The sequence below is a fragment of the Eurosta solidaginis genome, chromosome 2 (assembly GCF_040869045.1).
Source record: "Eurosta solidaginis isolate ZX-2024a chromosome 2, ASM4086904v1, whole genome shotgun sequence".
Classification (NCBI taxonomy): Eukaryota; Metazoa; Arthropoda; class Insecta; order Diptera; family Tephritidae; genus Eurosta; species Eurosta solidaginis.
Genome location: NC_090320.1, coordinates 285451879 through 285470831, shown reverse-complemented (window position 1 = coordinate 285470831; position 18953 = coordinate 285451879). Strand labels below are relative to the sequence as shown.

Below are 18953 nucleotides of genomic sequence, written 5' to 3'. Positions count from 1 at the left end.
TTTGTTTTGCTTTGGGTTTCACTATTATTGCAACGTCTTGTTTCAACTGTGGTACTTCGATCTTTGCATTTTTATTTTTTATAGCCTCTGCATATGACACTCGCTTTTCATTATTGTTGCTTATTTTTTTAATTTCATTATGCACTTTTTCATTACCTTTACCAATCATCTCTGCCTGTTTTTTTACTTCTTCAACTATATTTTGCACCTTTTCACTGTCTTTGCCAATTAGATCAGTTTTGTTTTTTACCTCCTCACAACTATACTATATAAATTCTTCATTTCCCCAATCTTCTTTTCAAATTGTTTTTGTGACTTTTCTATCATCGCAGCGCTTGATAATGCTTCTAATAATGCTTTTTATACCTTTCATGAAAATGAAATGGTATATTAATTTCGTCACGAAACTGAAAATTGTAAGTCCTTAAAGGAAAATAGATAGACCATTAAGTATACCGAAATAATCAGGTTGAAGAGCTGAGTTGATTTAGCCATGTCCGTCTGTCCGTCTGTCCGTCTGTCTGTTTGTATGCAAACTAGTCCCTCAATTTTTGAGATATCTTGATAAAATTTGGTGAGCGGGTATATTTGGGTGTCCGATTAGACATTTGTCGGAACCGACCGGATCGGACCAATATAGCATATATCCTCCATACAACCGATTTTTCAGAAAAAGAGGATTTTTGTAATATCTTACCCAATTTAACAGATTGAAGCTTCAAACTTCACCACATACTTTCGTATATTGCACATATTGTTGTCTGAAAAAATCATAGAGATCGGTGGTATATATAGTATATATATGGTGGTATATATAGTATATATATATAATATATACATATATATATATTTTCGCAAATTTTAGTCCCATTTTAACAGCTAGAAGCTTCAAATTTCACCGAATACTTACGTATATAGCATATATTGTTGTCTGAAAAAATCATAGAGATCGGTTGTATATATAGTATATATCTCATACAACCGATTGTTCAGATAAGAAACTTTTCGCAATTTCTACCCCATTTTAACAGCTATAAGCTTCAAATTTCACCGATTGCTTACGTATATAGCATATATTGTTGTCTGAAAAAATCATAGAGATCGGTTGTATATATAGTATATATCTCATACAACCGATTGTTCAGATAAGAAACTTTTCGCAATTTCTACCCCATTTTAACAGCTATAAGCTTCAAATTTCACCGATTGCTTGCGTATATAGCATATATTGTTGTCTGAAAAAATCATAGAGATCGGTTGTATATATAGTATATATCTCATACAACCGATTGTTCAGATAAGAAACTTTTCGCAATTTCTACCCCATTTTAACAGCTAAAAGCTTAAAATTTCACCAAATGCTTAAGTATATAGCATATATTGTTGTCTGAAAAAATCATAGAGATCGGTTGTATATATAGTATATATCTCATACAACCGATTGTTCAGATAAGAAACTTTGCGCAATTTCTGCCCCGTTTTAACAGCTAGAAGCTTCAAATTTCACAAAATGCTTACGTATATAGCATATATTGTTGTCTGAAAAAATCATAGAGATCGGTGGTATATATATTATATACTTCATATAAACTCTCATTTTTGCCCCTTTTTTACGGCTAGAAGCTTCAAAATTCATCAAATTTCATCAAATAGTTACGTTTACGTCATATATTTTTGAAATACGTGATTCGTAGTCATAGTTTTTACATGCAGACCACAAAAAACGTGAAGCTTTGCATCCTCACACAGATTACCTACCTATTTTTTTTATTTTATATTTATCTTAAAAATCGTTTAGATATGTTCAAATTTCACTAAATGCTTATGTGTATAGCATATATTGTTGTCTGAGAAAATCATAGATACCGGTGGTATATATAGTATATATCCCATACAACCGATTGTTCAGATAAGAAACTTTGCGCAATTTCTTCCCCATTTTAATAGCTAGAAGCTTCAACTTCCACCAAATGCTTACGTGTATAGCATATATTGTTGTCTGAAAAAATCATTGAGATCGATGGTATATATAGTATATATCTCATACAACCGATTGTTCAGTTAAGAAACTTTGCGCAATTTCTGCCCCGTTTTAACAGCTAGAAGCTTCAAATTTCACAAAATGCTTACGTATATAGCATATATTGTTGTCTGAAAAAATCATAGAGATCGGTGGTATATATATTATATACTTCATATAAACTCTCATTTTTGCCCCTTTTTTACGGCTAGAAGCTTCAAAATTCATCAAATTTCATCAAATAGTTACGTTTACGTCATATATTTTTTAAATACGTGATTCGTAGTCATAGTTTTTACATGCAGACCACAAAAAAAGTGAAGCTTTGCATCCTCACACAGATTACCTACCTATTTTTTTATTTTATATTTATCTTAAAAATCGTTAAGGTATGCAGATCTGTTCACTATATATTTCTTATCTTATACATCCGATTATTCGGAGATTACGAACGGGATAAGATTATTGTTCAGCCCCATTCATGAAAGGTATGAAGTCTTCGGCACAGCCGAAGACAGTCCCGTTCTTACTTGTTTTCATTTTGACTTTTTTTCATCACATTTTCAAATTCAAGCTTATACTCATTCAGTATTGAGTTATTCTTTTTTTCACATTCATCTGTATATCTTGTAGCACTAAGTCCGCGTTTTGTATATATGTCATGCATTCATCGCACAAATATCGTATCCTATTGTCTTTTTGACCAATAATTCTCACGCTGTATTTGTCCACTCCAGAGCAATTCATGTTCTCATGGTATACTTTGCCGCACACACCTTCGCACATTATATCACTTTCCCATCTAATTGTTCCATTACATTTTGCACATACACTAATTTTTTGGCGGGATTGAGCTTTTTTGCTCCTTTCCGTTTGTTTATCCGCGTATGTTTCTGTATTTGTTTATATTGAACACTTTTAACTTTCTTATAATTAGCATTCAATATATTAGTTAAATTTAATATTTATTCACTTTATTTCACGTAACAATATCCCAATCTGATTAATGAGTCTCTATCTCACAATTTCGCGATATTCAACAATTGTTTATGCCCGTTTAACTACTTTTTTAATCAATTTTTCACGACCAATTTTATATACGTCCATATGGTTTAACATACGAATACCTATTGGCGCATCATCATAGTCAAAATAAAATAGGTTTTAAATTTAGTTTCAGTTTTTTTGGCAGATAGCTCATAGAAAATTATGTCAAAAAGCTGCAACTAAATTTAAAATCTATTTTATTTTGACTATGATTATGCGCCATTGTTGGGGCATTTGCATGTTAAATCTCTTATCCGTATCTGGATCACGCTTCATTTGTACGCGAGGGGTTTGCATATGATGGTGTTGAACGTATTGTAACGAATTTACTTGCAAATCCTCTTATTTGCAATCCTCTGCTAAGTTCGAATCACTAAACTGTTGAATAAATAACTCCAATATTGAATAATGGAAAAATGGCCTTTATTAAAGTACTTCACAATAACACTTATACTTTGCTACTCGCTGGCTTAATAACCAAACTGATTGATAACTCAAATGAAACTCTACTATTGGCCGCCAGATCGCGTGCTTAATCAAACTGATTGATAGCTCAACTCAAACTGAATTACTTCTTACTCGCTTGCCCCGCTTTTATAGTTTACGCTGCATACTTCTAGGCTCTTCGATTTCCAGAACTTACTAGTTGTTTCGGCTACAAAATCGCCAGCCACAACTACGTGCACAAATTATTGCTCTCTCTTGTGACAACTCAGATAAGATATATGCATGTGTTTGTGCATTGCCGCTCCGCTGCTCGTATACGTACATACATATGTGTAGACGCAATTATTTATTCGTTTATGTAGATACATAAAGATTGAATTATTGATGTGAATGGTTGTAGTTTACAGTCTCTTGCGCGCACATAGGCATATAAGTAAATGCATCTGTGTGTGACATCTCTCTGGGCTGCCTTATATATGTGTATTCTTGATTTGATTATTAACGTAAATACTGCTTGGCATGGCCTTAGCATCGCCTTAGTGATGGGATAATTTAGTGATGCTAATATCCGTGACACTGCCCTCCACCTAAGTCTGATCGTCCCGATCAGACAAATCTCTCGATCTAAACGTTGCTAGCCTTTCCAAATGGACCACCTTCATTTTGGTTCGTGGTTTACCGATGGTTTGTATGCGGTACACTACATCGTTGATCCGTTTTACAACTTTGTATGGGCCTTCCCAATTACACTGCAATTTCGGGGACAAACCTTTTTTACGTTGTGGGTTGTATAACAGCACCAAATCTCCTTCCTGAAAACCTTCTGAATTAATTGCTTTATCATATCTGGCTTTCATCTTGTCACTCATAATCTTTGTTCGTTGCCTTATCAGATCATGTATTTCTCTTAGCTCTTCTTCCAAATCACTAGTGGATTTCCTGACATTTCTCTCCGCATTGGCATCTATCCCAAACTTCAAATCAGCTGGCAGTCTAAGGTCATTGCCAAAAATTACTTTTGCAGGGGTTTGGCCCGTTGTCTCATGCACTGCTGATCGGTAAGCCATCAAGAATAATGGTATGCAGGTATCCCATTCTTTATGGTACTTGTCCACTACTTTCCTTAAGTGCTCCTCCAATGTTCTATTGAATCGTTCTACTATACCATCGGATTGAGGATGCAATGCAGTTGTCCGTGTTTTTCGAATGCCCAATGACTTACACATTTCCTGGAACACAGCTGATTCGAAATTCCTGCCTTGGTCAGAATGTAACTCCATTGGTACACCATACCTTGCAACCCAATTGTTTATAAACACTTCTGCTACCGTTTCCGCTCCTTGATTTGGGATTAGGTATACCTCTGGCCATTTGCTGAAATAATCCATAACTACCAGTACATATTTGTTTCCGCCGTTGCTAGTAGGAAATGGACCGGCGACATCCATAGCGATCCTTTCAAATGGCGCACCTGAGTTATATTGCTTCATCTGGCCATGACTTCGTGTTCTGGGCCCTTTCGCTCTGCTGCAAACCTCGCAGTTCGCAACCCACTCAGCGACCGACTGACGGCAACCAACCCAATAGGATCTCTGTTTAATCTTCTCGAGCGTCTTCGTGATTCCAAGATGACCTCCGCTTGGACCATTATGCAGCTCTCTGAGCACATCAGGAATCCTCTTTCTGGGAACAACTATCAGTTTATTCTTGTATTTACCATCCTCACTCTCCCATACTCGATGAAGGCAACCGGATATCAATTCTAAACTGTTCCACTGTGCCCAATATGACTTCGCAATGGGACTCTCTGCTGACATCTCTTCTCTGTTTGGTCTTTCATTTCGTTCGAGCCCTTGCATAACACGTGACAGATCTGCATCTTCTAGCTGGCACTTTCTTAGCTGTTCCTTGTCCCATTCATCTGTACATGTTATAGTCATTAGCCAGACATCTATAATGTCTTCTTTAGCCTCAGCTTTTGAACAGTGCTTGCATTCCAAACTACATGGTCTTCGTGACATTGCATCGGCATTTCCATGGGTACTACCTTTTCGATGCTCAATGGAAAAGTCATAGCTTTGTAGTCGCTCGATCCACCGTGCCAATTGTCCTTCCGGATTACGGAACTGCAGTAGCCATTTTAAAGCTGCGTGATCTGTCCTGACACGGAATCGCTGGCCGTAGAGGTATTTGTGAAAATGTTTAACGCACTCTACCAATGCCAACAGCTCTCTCCGCGTAACGCAGTAGTTCCTCTCTGGTTTTCCAATCGAACGGCTGTAATATGCAACTACCTTCTCCTGTCCATCGACCAGTTGTGATAAAACGCCTCCTATAGCATATCCACTCGCATCTGTATCTAGAATAAATGTTGCTCCTGGAATCGGATATGCTAACATTGGGGCAGTGCACAAACGCTCCTTCAATGTTTGGAAAGTCACTTCTTGCTCCTTCTTCGATTCAAAAGCTTTATTTTTTTTTGTAAGCTCATGGAGGCTATGGGCTACGCTGGAAAAATTTTGTACAAATCGGCGGTAATATGTGCACAGCCCAAGGAAACTTCTTAATTCATGTAGGTTCTGTGGTCTTGGCCAAACTTTTACAGCCTCTATATTTTCGTTCGCAGTGCAGATGCCCTCTGTCGTTACCTTGTGACCCAAATAATTTACTTCCTTTTTAAACAGCGCACACTTTTTGGGACTTAACTTCAGACCAGCGCCAGCTATTCTTTGGAAAACTTCCTCCAAGTTCTTAAGATGTTCATCGAAATTCTTGCCCAATACGATGATGTCGTCCAGGTACACCAAGCATGTTTTCCAATGTAGTCCTTTCAATACCTGATCCATGAGTCTCTCGGAAGTAGCTGGTGCATTACATAGTCCAAAGGGCATTACTGTAAATTGCCAAAGACCATCTCCGACGCTGAAGGCTGTTTTCTCTTTGTCTTCTTCCTTTACCTCCACTTGCCAGTAAGCGCTTTTCAAGTCCAGTGTGGAAAACCATTTCGTACCAGAGAGCGAGTCCAGAGTGTCGTCAATTCTTGGCAATGGGTAGCTATCCTTTTTCGTAACGTCATTCAACTTCCGGTAGTCCACGCAAAACCTCATTTTTCCATCCTTCTTCTTTACAAGTACTACCGGTGAGCTCCAGGGACTAGCTGATGGTTCGATGACGCCGATATCGCTCATTTCTTGTATAATTTGACTCACAACTTCCCGCTTCGCCAGTGGAACACTACGGGGAGCTTGACGGATCGGCCTCGCATCTCCAGTGTCAATTTGATGTTTCACAACGTTGGTGCGGCCTGGTTTAGAACCATCCTGGTCAAATATGTTCGCGTTTAGGAGCAGTTGTTTTGCCTTACTCTGATATGCTTCCTCTAGTCCCTGCGTCCATGCCGTGATGTCATTTGAAAGATTAGTATTACTAGCTGAAACGTGTTCCTGGAGCTGTTCACAGTTAATAACTACTTCAGCCTCTTGGCATCTTCCCAAAATAGCTCCTTTATTCAGTTTGAGTGGTGAATTGAACTCATTCAGTACTCTTACCGGAACACGTCCATCTTGTTTTGTCATAGCCAGGGTTTTTCCTACAAGTATGTTCAGTGCTGATTTGTTTGCTGCTTCGACAACCCACAATTTGTTTGTCCCACAATCTCCATCAACCTTTGCCCAGATGACTGCTTCGGATTTTGGTGGTATTCGCTGACTCTCTTCCACCAGCACTCGTTTACTGCTGTAGCCTCTCTCGTAGCCGAAATTAAGTGGTACATCCATGTTCTTATATCGCATCGTCTTGCTTTGCATGTCGATCTTGATGCCCTGGTCGATTAAGAAGTCCACTCCAATTATGATTTCATCAACAATCTCTGCCACTATAAAATTGTGTACTACCGTGACCTTCCCAATTGCGACTTCACATGATACTTCTCCTAGAACCGTGCTGTCTTCTCCAGTGGCTGTACGCAATCTTGCTCCATGCAATGGTTTTATCTTCTTGTTGACTAAATCCGCTCGAATGATGGAATGAGATGCACCCGTATCTACAGTCAGTAAACGTTCCTTTCCACCCACATGTCCTCCGACAGTAAGATTGTTTGACCTTCTTCCAATTTGTGAGATAGAGATTATGGGGCATTCAATTGAGGGAGCCAGCTGTCGCCCCTTGCCGCTGACTCGCTTTAGTTTAACGATTGAGTGGACTTGGAGATTTGCTCATCTCCTTCAGCTCTGCGTTTACGGCCACCCACATTGTTGGAGCTATTGGGACCGGTGCTGCAATGTCGTGCAATATGACCTGGGTTGCCGCACTTGAAACATTTAATAACTCCGGCATTTTTCTGTTGTGATCCCTTCAGTGCTTCCAAAATTGTGTCTACCCATTCTGGCCTTTCTACTTCTACACGATGAGCCTTATATGCTGGTTTACTTAATAGGGAGGCAGTTTCCTGAGTCAATGCATGTGATACCGTTTCAGCAAATGTCAGTTTTGGGTTCGCGTATGTAGCTCGCTTCGTTTCCACGTCTCGTATGCCATTTATAAAACTCTGGATTTTTACCCTCTCGGTGTATTCCACGGGTGCGTCCGCATTTGCGAGATGAGCCAACCTTTCAAAATCTGAAGCAAACTCCTGCAATGTCTCATTTGCTTTTTGGTAGCGGTTTTGCAACTCAATTTGGAATATCTGTTTCCTATGCTCGCTTCCGTAACGTCTCTCGACAGCGGCCATCAATGCTTCATAGTTGTTCCGCTCTCCTTCGGGAATCGTCTGTAGGATTTCGGCTGCTGGCCCTTTCAATGCCACGAACAGAGCTGCAACTTTATCTTCATCATTCCAGTTGTTCGCTGTCGACGTCTTCTCAAATTGGAGCTTAAATACCTGGAATGGAACAGAACCATCAAACGTTGGGGATTTTACCTTCAGAGTAGACGTTGAAGTGATTGGACGGTTCAATTGCAACTCCTGAATCCGATCTTTCAAAGCATCCATCTCGGTCTCCACTTTATTTTGTCGTTCACTAACAGCCTCCAGCTGCGATGAGAATTTTGTTTCCTGTGCCTCCAGCTTTGTTGAGATACGTTCTTCTTGTGCTTCGAGCTGTAATGTTATGCGTGCCTCTTGTTCTTTTAATTGTTCTGCAATTTGTGACGCCATGTGTGTTTTCTGTTCTTCCAATTGTGATGCCATATATGTCTTCTGTTCTTCCAGTTGAGATGACATGTTGGTGGATATTTGCGATGACATTTCTGTTATACGTGCCTCTTGCGCTTCCAGTTGGGATGCCAATTGCGACGACATTGATACTACTGTCGATGTTTGTGCAGATATTGCAGCCAATATCATGTTCAAGTCTGTGCTGGTAACCGTCTGCGATGTTTCGTTTTTCTCTTCAATTTTTGTTGTCTCCTCGCCATCAAGGTGAAAGACATACTCTTCCACATCAATTCCTTCTGCTTCCATTGCCTCTCATAGCCGTGCCTGAATTTCGAGTTTAACGCCGCTTGTATTCAATCCACGGCTCTCCAACTCCTTCTTCAGTTGCTGGATCTTTAATTCACTGAACTTTGCCATATCCTTGTTGTCTTCTGGAATTTATTCAACAATTCCTCTTCTGACACCAATTGTAACGAATTTACTTGCAAATCCTCTTATTTGCAATCCTCTGCTAAGTTCGAATCACTAAACTGTTGAATAAATAACTCCAATATTGAATAATGGAAAAATGGCCTTTATTAAAGTACTTCACAATAACACTTATACTTTGCTACTCGCTGGCTTAATAACCAAACTGATTGATAACTCAAATGAAACTCTACTATTGGCCGCCAGATCGCGTGCTTAATCAAACTGATTGATAGCTCAACTCAAACTGAATTACTTCTTACTCGCTTGCCCCGCTTTTATAGTTTACGCTGCATACTTCTAGGCTCTTCGATTTCCAGAACTTACTAGTTGTTTCGGCTACAAAATCGCCAGCCACAACTACGTGCACAAATTATTGCTCTCTCTTGTGACAACTCAGATAAGATATATGCATGTGTTTGTGCATTGCCGCTCCACTGCTCGTATACGTACATATGTGTAGACGCAATTATTTATTCGTTTATGTAGATACATAAAGATTGAATTATTGATGTGAATGGTTGTAGTTTACAGTCTCTTGCGCGCACATAGGCATATAAGTAAATGCATCTGTGTGTGACATCTCTCTGGGCTGCCTTATATATGTGTATACTTGATTTGATTATTAACGTAAATACTGCTTGGCATGGCCTTAGCATCGCCTTAGTGATGGGATAATTTAGTGATGCTAATATCCGTGACAGTATCATATGTAAATTTTCATTGTGGCTCGACCATAAGAACACATGCAAAAATAGTGTGCCATGTAGCAAGGTGAATTCATTAGAGTGGTGTTATCCCAACAGCTGATTGATTCTTCTTGATAATTTTCCATACAAAGCCTTGTACAACAGTAGCTATCATCCGGTGGCAAAATCCTGAGCCAGATAAATCCAGATAGAAGTCTGGTTCAATTTGTGAGCCAGATAATTTGTTAATTACTTCTTTTTAGGTTGGCAACGCGGCCTTTAATATACCTACTTTTTCAAAAATAGATGTCGTTGCTTAGCCTTTCGCCGTATGAGTTAAATGAAAAACAGCGGCGACATCTGCCTATCACATTTCACGTGTGCGAAAATTTCACGACATCTGCTTCTCAAGTCTCTCAATGATACAGAGAATTCCCGTGAGAATTGAGCGTGAGCCGGAGCTGTAAAACTCACTGAAAGACGGCAAATACGTCAGTTAATCGAAATCAATGAAAATTTTCTTTTGACTTGACATTCTTCTGCACGGCGAATTGGTTGAATTCGCTTTGCCACCACCTGGTATAGATTCGCCTTGACTACACTACGTGGCACACCCTTCTGCGTAGTACACCCTTCTGCGCAGCATCCCAAATAATATTAGACTACAAATTTTTTTTTTTGGGGCTTTGAATACTCCTTTTGTGAGTATTGATGATAGCACGGATATTTATGTGTCCGCTATAGCGCCAGGTTGTACTTGGGTAGTGATGTATTTCCTTGGTTGTATGTTGATTGGTATCTTTAGTGTTTTCCGTTTAATTTGTTACTACCTGGTAGTATCAGTACTTATATTTATATTTGGTCTTTTTAATTTTTGTTATAAACACTTAAAATGACTTAATTGATTGCAGTTGGTTTGCTTTACATTGTAGGAGCAACCTCCACCCTCGGTTTGTCAAAATGGTCTCGTAATTGTCTTTTTTGTATTTAATGTTGTATTTTATAGAATTTATATTCACTCGTCATGTATGCATGATTGAAATGACTTGATTGATTGCACTTGGTTTTCTTTATATTGTAGGAGCCACCTTCACCCTCGGTTTGTCAAAATGGTCTCGTAATTGTCTTTTTTGTATTTAATGTTATATTTTATAGAATTTATCTTCACTCGTCATGTATGCATGACTGTACATTAGTATATAGTGAGGGTATTTTCGATCCCGTTTTTTTTTTCCAATAAAATTTGCAGTTAGATGTATGCAATGACATTGCATAGTATGTAAATTGAGCATGCTTTTTCAGCATCGATTATATACACTCCGTTAAATTGTCCCTTTTATTTTCGAGAATTTTTATTTTCATTAGTATGTATATGAACATTTATTTTCAGTGGCCTGTTGCCAAGTGTCTTTCACGACCCGTTACGATCAATTATGTATGTATTTAAAGCGAATTGGCTTTAATGGCGCCACGCCAGTTATTAAATATGCACAAGTTTTTGACTCCTGTTAGGAGCACCCGAAACCGCCCCAACTCCAGGTCAGGGAGGCAACGCATCTCCCAACTCCGCCAAAACGCCCGAGGGAAGCACAGCAGCCAACCTTGTGGCCTATTTTAATTTTTCACTCAACGTAAGAGGCCCGATATTTTACGTTGAGTAGAGGATGACCCGCATGACCGCTCGCGCGAAAAGACAAGTACGGAGTGATGAGACTACAAATTATTAAAAGTGTTTTACATAAACAAAATACATTGATAGTGTATGTTTGTTTGCATTTATGTCGACGTGCCACCACCTTTTAATGTTCTACCAAGATAAAAAGATATTGTTGCGGAGCTGGCAACACTATTTTTTGTTTTCGTTTGTTTAATTGCAACAACGAAAAAAGCGACAATAGTACCGACGTGTTCATAGTGTACAAGTACAAGTGTGTTGACTTATCTGTCAAGCATTCTGACAGGCACTCGCTGGATTCGGAATGACAGCAAATTCAAAATGGATACCATTACCGAATGCGCCGAATGATTGAAAAATTGAAAAAGTCGATACGATTGGTAGTCAAAAATTTTGTCGTTGAGACCAAAAATGCGACTCTAGACCTGAGATTTCCATCAGGTGAGCGAGGCTGTTTGTAGTTTTGACGTTTATCGCTTAGTGAACACACTTGTATAGGTACACTATGGACGTCATTGTAAATTTTACCAAGTAGCGCAACTAACAGCTGATCGGTGAAAATTCGTACATTCACACGCACAGTTCTCGACTCAGTTTCAAAAAAAAACTTTAGATTATTTAATTCAACTTTTAAAGTGAGATAATCCTTACAAATTTATGTATACAGAATACATATGGCGTGTTTGTTGTTATTAAAACAATAGTTTTATTTATATTAAAGCTTTTATCATTTTTTTTGTTTAACTTTGAAAAAACTCCGAACACCATTCCTTCATTATATGACATTCGACTGCCTAGTCCACTGCCTTCCACTCAGGCATGCTTAACGAACGAAACGATATCATTTCGTTACGATAAGTCACTTCGTTTCGTTTATTAACGTTAAGATCGTCAAATTAACGTTAATTTGGCGTTCTTAACGTTAATAAACGAAACGAAATGACTTCGTTTCGTTTATTAACGTTGATTATCGTAACGAAATGATATCGTTTCGTTCGTTAAGCATGCCTGCTTCCACTCTATTCGCAACATAACCTCTACTTAAGCTGCCAAACTATATAGTAAACAATGATGGACGTGTTTTCCACGAATAACTTTTAAACGACACAAAAAATATAGTTTCTGCTTTCGGATTCTGAATCTTGACGCAAATGCGCGTCTTTTGATACCGACATGTGCGACCCGAATTTTAAGTGCAGGACTTAAGTTGAAATTTTACTAAATTTGGAAATTAAAAAGCGTATATTTCATAAACTTAGAGTTTCCTAGAGTTGCGGATGATAATTTTGTGATTTTTAGGCCCCCTCTACCTCTACAAATCAACAAAAGTTTGAAAATCGTGGCACCTTATATAAAATCCAACCCTTTACTTCTATTTTAGTTTTTATTGACAAAATAAAAAGGACGCCACTCACTGTCGCTTCCCAAAAATAAAATTAAGTTTAATCTGGCTACAACGACCTTCGTGATTGATTGTCGTGCCGCTCTGTCAAGCCGAAAATAACGACACTCATAAGAACATGTGTAAAAATAATATGACAGATGTGGCGGCTACACCGCCGTCGTGAACGTGATCAGCCCCATTGCTGTACAAGGCATTGTATGGAAAATAACAAGTCGAATCTATACCAGTAGAGGAATTCACTAACTTTTTTAACGATATTTGCCATCGCTTTATTTGCTATAACGATTTCGTTATTCAGTAACTATTTTGTATCGATATTCGTTAATCGACGATCAGCTGTGTTGTTAAATAAACGGCAAATGATTTGGCTGCGTTAAAAATCACGAAATTTACATTTCTGACAATTTTAGTTAAAAAAGAAAATCGGAGCTTTAATTAAATACCTTCAAACACGAAAAGCTGCTTTATTTATAAATCAAATGGCATTTGAGTACTTGGCATACGTTTTATCACAAGATGAAGCGTTACTGAGGCCATCGCCAGTGGACAGACGCCTTCTTAGAGAAGTAGATAACCCATTCCACCTGAATGCAACGGAGTTTCGAAAGCTGTACCGACTAACCCCAGACTTGGCTCATGATATTATTTCTCAACTTGATGGTCAATTAAGGGGTACAAGAATAACTGCGATATCAACAGAGAAACAGATAAATCATGGAATTTCATATAATTTTCAATTGAACACTATTATAACAAGTAAGGAAGGCTAAGTTCGGGTGTAACCGAACATAACATACTCAGTTGAGAGCTATGGAGACAAAATAAGGAAAATCAATCTGGGGTAACCCTGGAATGTGGTTGTATAACATGTGTATCAAATGAAAGGTATTAAAGAGTATTTTAAGAGAGAGTAGGCCATAGTTCTATGGATGAACGCCATTTAGGGATATCGCCATAAAGGTAGACCAGGGCTGACTCTAGAATTTGTTTGTACGATATGGGTATCAAATGAAAGGTGTTACTGAGCATTTTAAGAGGGAGTGGGCCTTAGGTCTATCGGTGGACGCCTTTTCGAGATGTCCCCATTAAGGTGGACCAGGGGTGATTCTATAATGTGTTTGTACGATATGGGTATCAAATGAAAGCTGTTAATGAGTATTTTGAAAAGGAGTGATCCTTAGTTCCATAGGTGGACGCCGTTTCGAGATATCGCCATAAAGGTGGACCAGGGGTGTCTCTAGAATGTGTTTGTACGATATGGGAATCAAATGAAAGGTGTTACTGAGCATTTTAAGAGGGAGTGGGCATTAGGTCTATAGGTGGACGCCTTTTCGAGATATCGCCATTAGGGTGGGCCAGGGGTGACTCTAGAATGTTTGTACGGTATGGGTATCAAACGAAAGGTGTTACTGAGCATTTTAAGAGGGAGTGGGCATGAGGTCTATAGGTGGACGCCTTTTCGATATATCGTCATTAGGGTGGGCCAGGGGTGACTCTAGAATGTGTTTGTACGATATGTGCATCAAACGAAAGGTGTTACTGAGCATTTTAAGAGGGAGTGGGCATTAGGTCTATAGGTGGACGCCCTTTCGAGATATCGCCATTAGGGTGGGCCAGGGGTGACTCTAGAATGTTTGTACGATATGGGTATCAAACGAAAGGTGTTACTGAGCATTTTAAGAGGGAGTGGGCATTAGGTCTATAGGTGGACGCCTTTTCGAGATATCGCCATTAGGGTGGGCCAGGGGTGACTCTAGAATGTGTTTGTACGATATGGGTATCAAATGAAAGGTGGTAAGGAGTATTTTAAAAGGAGTAATCCTTAGTTCTATAGGTGGACGCCTTTTCGAGATATCGCCATAAAGGTGGACCAAGGGTGACTCTAGAATGTTTGTACGATATGGGTATCAAACGAAAGGTGTTACTGAGCATTTTAAGAGGGAGTGGGCATTAGGTCTATAGGTGGACGCCTTTTCGAGATATCGCCATTAGGGTGGGCCAGGGTGACTCTAGAATGTGTTTATACGATATGGGTATCAAATGAAAGGTGGTAATGAGTATTTTAAAAGGGAGTAATCCTTAGTTCTATAGGTGGACGCCTTTTCGAGATATCGCCATAAAGCTGGACCAAGGGTGACTCTAGAATGTTTGTACGGTATGGGTATCAAACGAAAGGTGTTACTGAGCATTTTAAGAGGGAGTGGGCATTAGGTCTATAGGTGGACGCCTTTTCGAGATATCGCCATTAGGGTGGGCCAGGGTGACTCTAGAATGTGTTTGTACGATATGGGTATCAAATGAAAGGTGGTAATGAGTATTTTAAAAGGGAGTAATCCTTAGTTCTATAGGTGGACGCCTTTTCGAGATATCGCCATTAGGGTGGGCCAGGTGTGACTCTAGAATGTTTGTACGATATTGGTATCAAACGAAAGGTGTTACTGAGCATTTTAAGAGGGAGTGGGCATTAGGTCTATAGGTGGACGCCTTTTCGAGATATCGCCATTAGGGTGGGACAGGGGTGACTCTAGAATGTTTGTACGATATGGGTATCAAACGAAAGGTGTTACTGAGCATTTTAAGAGGGAGTGGACATTAGGTCTATAGGTGGACGCCTTTTCGAGATATCGCCATTAGGGTGGGCCAGGGGTGACTCTAGAATGTTTGTACGATATGGGTATCAAACGAAAGGTGTTACTGAGCATTTTAAGAGGGAGTGGGCATTAGGTCTATAGGTGGACGCTTTTTCGAGATATCGCCATTAGGGTGGGCCAGGGTGACTCTAGAATGTGTTTGTACGATATGGGTATCAAATGAAAGGTGGTAATGAGTATTTTAAAAGGGAGCAATCCTTAGTTCTATAGGTGGACGCCTTTTCGAAATATCGCCATTAGGGTGGGCCAGGTGTGACTCTAGAATGTTTGTACGATATGGGTATCAAACGAAAGCTGTTACTGAGCATTTTAAGAGGGAGTGGGCATTAGGTCTATAGGTGGACGCCTTTTCGAGATATCGCCATTAGGGTGGGACAGGGGTGATTCTGGTATGTTTTTGTACGATATGGATATCAAATTAAAGGTATTAATGAGGGTTTTAAAAGCGAGTGGCCCTTAGATGTATATGTGAAGGCGTTCTCGCGATATCGACCAAAATGTGGACCAGGTGATCCAGAAAATCATCTGTCGGGTACTGCTAATTTATTTATATATGCAATACCACTAACAGTATTCCTGCCAAGATTTCAAGGGCTGTTGATTTCGCCTTGTAGAACTTTTTCATTTTCTTCTACTTAATATGGTAGGTGTCACACCCATTTTACAAAGTTTTTTCCAAAGTTATATTTTGCGTCAATAAACCAATCCAGTTACCATGTTTCATCCCTTTTTTCGTATTTGGTATAGAATTATGGCATTTTTTTCATTTTTCGTAATTTTCGATATCGATAAAGTGGGCGTGGTTATGGTCAGATTTCGCCCATTTTTTATACAAGAAAAAGTGAGCTCAGGTAAGTACGTGGGCTAAGTTTAGTAAAGATATATCGGATTTTGCTCAAGTTATTGTGTTAATGGCCGAGCGGAAGGACAGACGGTGGACTGTGTATAAAAACTGGGCGTGGCTTCCACCGATTTCGCCCATTTTCACAGAGAACAGTTACCGTCATAGAATCTATGCTCCTACCAAATTTGAGAAGGATTGGTAAATTTTTGTTCGACTTATGGCAATAAAAGTATTCTAGACAAACTAAATGAAAATGGGCGGAGCCACGCCCATTTTGAAATTTTCTTTTATTTTTGTATTTTGTTGCATCATATCATTACTGGAGTTGAATTTTGACTTAATTTACTTATATACAGTAAAGATATTAAATTTTTTGTTAAAATTTGAATTTAAAAAAATTTTTTTTTAAAAAGTGGGCGTGTTCTTCATCCAATTTTGCTAATTTTTATTTAGGACATATAGAGTAATAGTAGTAACGTTCCTGCCAAATTTCATTATGATATCTTCAACGACTGCCAAATTACAGCTTGCAAAACTTTTAAATTACCTTCTTGTAAAAGTGGGCGGTGCCACGCCCATTGTCCAAAATCTTACTAATTTTCTATTCTGCGTCATAACGTCAACCCATCTACCAAGGTTCGTCGCTTTATCTGTCTTTTGTAATGAGTTATCGCACTTTTCCGGTTTTTCGAAATTTTCGATATCGAAAAAGTGGGCGTGGTTATAGTCCGATATCGTTCATTTTAAATAGCGATCTGAGATGAGTGCTCAGGAACCTACATACCAAATTTCATCAAGATACCTCAAAATTTACTCAAGTTATCGTGTTAACGGACGGACGGACGGACGGACGGACGGACATGGCTCAATCAAATTTTTTTTCGATCCTGATTATTTTGATATATGGAAGTCTATATCTATCTCGATTCCTTTATATATGTACAACCAACCGTTATCCAATCAAATTTAATATACTCTGTGAGCTCTGCTCAACTGAGTATAAAAACTTCAGGTTCTAACTGCTTTACGATTCTTCGCAACTGGTTGTTATCAACGGCCCGTTGGAGAACAATGGGGCATATCAATGAGCCAGTCGTCTGTAAGCCGCTGTATACATCGCGTAACAAATGCTATCAACCATTCTTTGTTTTTCGATAAAGTAAAGTTTCCAATGACTCAAATAGAGCGGCAAGCTGCGAAAGAAATTTTTTCTGCGTCACCTGCACCATTTGTGGGAGGTACTATTGGGGCTATTGATTGCACTCATGTGTCGATCATGAGCCCCAGAAATCATGAAGAGGCATATGTAAATCACCATGGATACCATTCAATAAATGTACAAATGGTAAAAGCAATAATTCAAAGAAATGTATTGTAATTTTTTGACTATATTTTTATATACAGATTTGTGACCCCAACCTAAAGATATTGAATGTCAATGCTAAATTCCCAGGAGCAAGGCACGATGCATTTATCTGGAGCTCCTCTGCAGTACGGAGAGTGATGCAGAGAAATTTTGAAAATGGTAGCCGCAACATGTTTTTGATAGGTAAGTGTGTTAAATGCACTGAAATTTCCCAGAAAATAAAATCGCACACAAAACTACTTGCAGGTGACTCTGGATACCCTTTAGAACCCTGGCTGATGACTCCTTTACCTAACCAATCAGAGGAGCCCAAAATTTCGGTACAATAAGGCATTGTGTAAAGCTCGAAACCCAGTCGAGAGACTTTTTGGTGTTCTCAAAGGAACATGGCGATGCCTATCACAGCAAAGGACTCCTTTGTTTCATCATGGATTTACTGGTAGAATAGTTAACGCATGCGCAGTGTTGCATAACATCCGATTAAGTGAACCCATACACGAGCCTGACACTGAATACTTAGATCAAAGCCCAAGTGATAGCAATGTTAATCAAGGCGCACACTCTTCAATAGCGAAACGTGTTCAAGACCGACTTATTGCTAATTACTATACTTAAGTAAAGACTTAACAAACTTATAAATAAAAAAATCTACAGGAATGTAAAGCAAACATTTTGGCATTTTGTTTTATATTTGGTCTACTTTGGTAGCGAAAACTTCCATCATACCGAACAGTCAAACTTAACAATATCATTTCAATAGAAACGAACTTCGTGTCCTTTAAAATTAAAATAAATACTTATGAGGTTTTAACACAGCTCAATTTTATACATAATACATTTATTTGAATGTAAAAAATTCATTCATTCGTTTACATAGATCGATTTCTTTTGGAAATTATTTTAAAAAATAGCTACTTTGGTAGTAAAAACTTCGATTCGGTATCGTCAAACTTAACAATATCACTATCAAACAATATCAATAACCCGCTAATCCCGAAGTTTCCATAAAAAAGTCAACCATTCGACTTAACTGCTCGGCTGTGGTACGGCTTCTCCTTTGATTGGTATTAATTGATGACGCCATTCTATTTTAATATGAGAAATTTGTTATGTCGAGAAATATGAAATTAATTCCGCATTTACTTACCTTTTGTTGATAACGCAAACTGTATCTCAAAACTTGCAC

The 18953-nt window shown here is 38.7% G+C and overlaps 1 long non-coding RNA gene across 1 annotated transcript; it reads left to right on the top strand.

The window, feature by feature from the left end:
* The first annotated feature begins 17463 nt into the window (after window positions 1-17463).
* On the top strand, window positions 17464-18121 carry LOC137242836 (uncharacterized). Its single transcript, XR_010950384.1, has 3 exons — window positions 17464-17746; window positions 17806-17950; window positions 18014-18121. It is a non-coding gene; the product is annotated as an uncharacterized lncRNA (long non-coding RNA).
* Window positions 18122-18953: the final 832 nt, after the last annotated feature.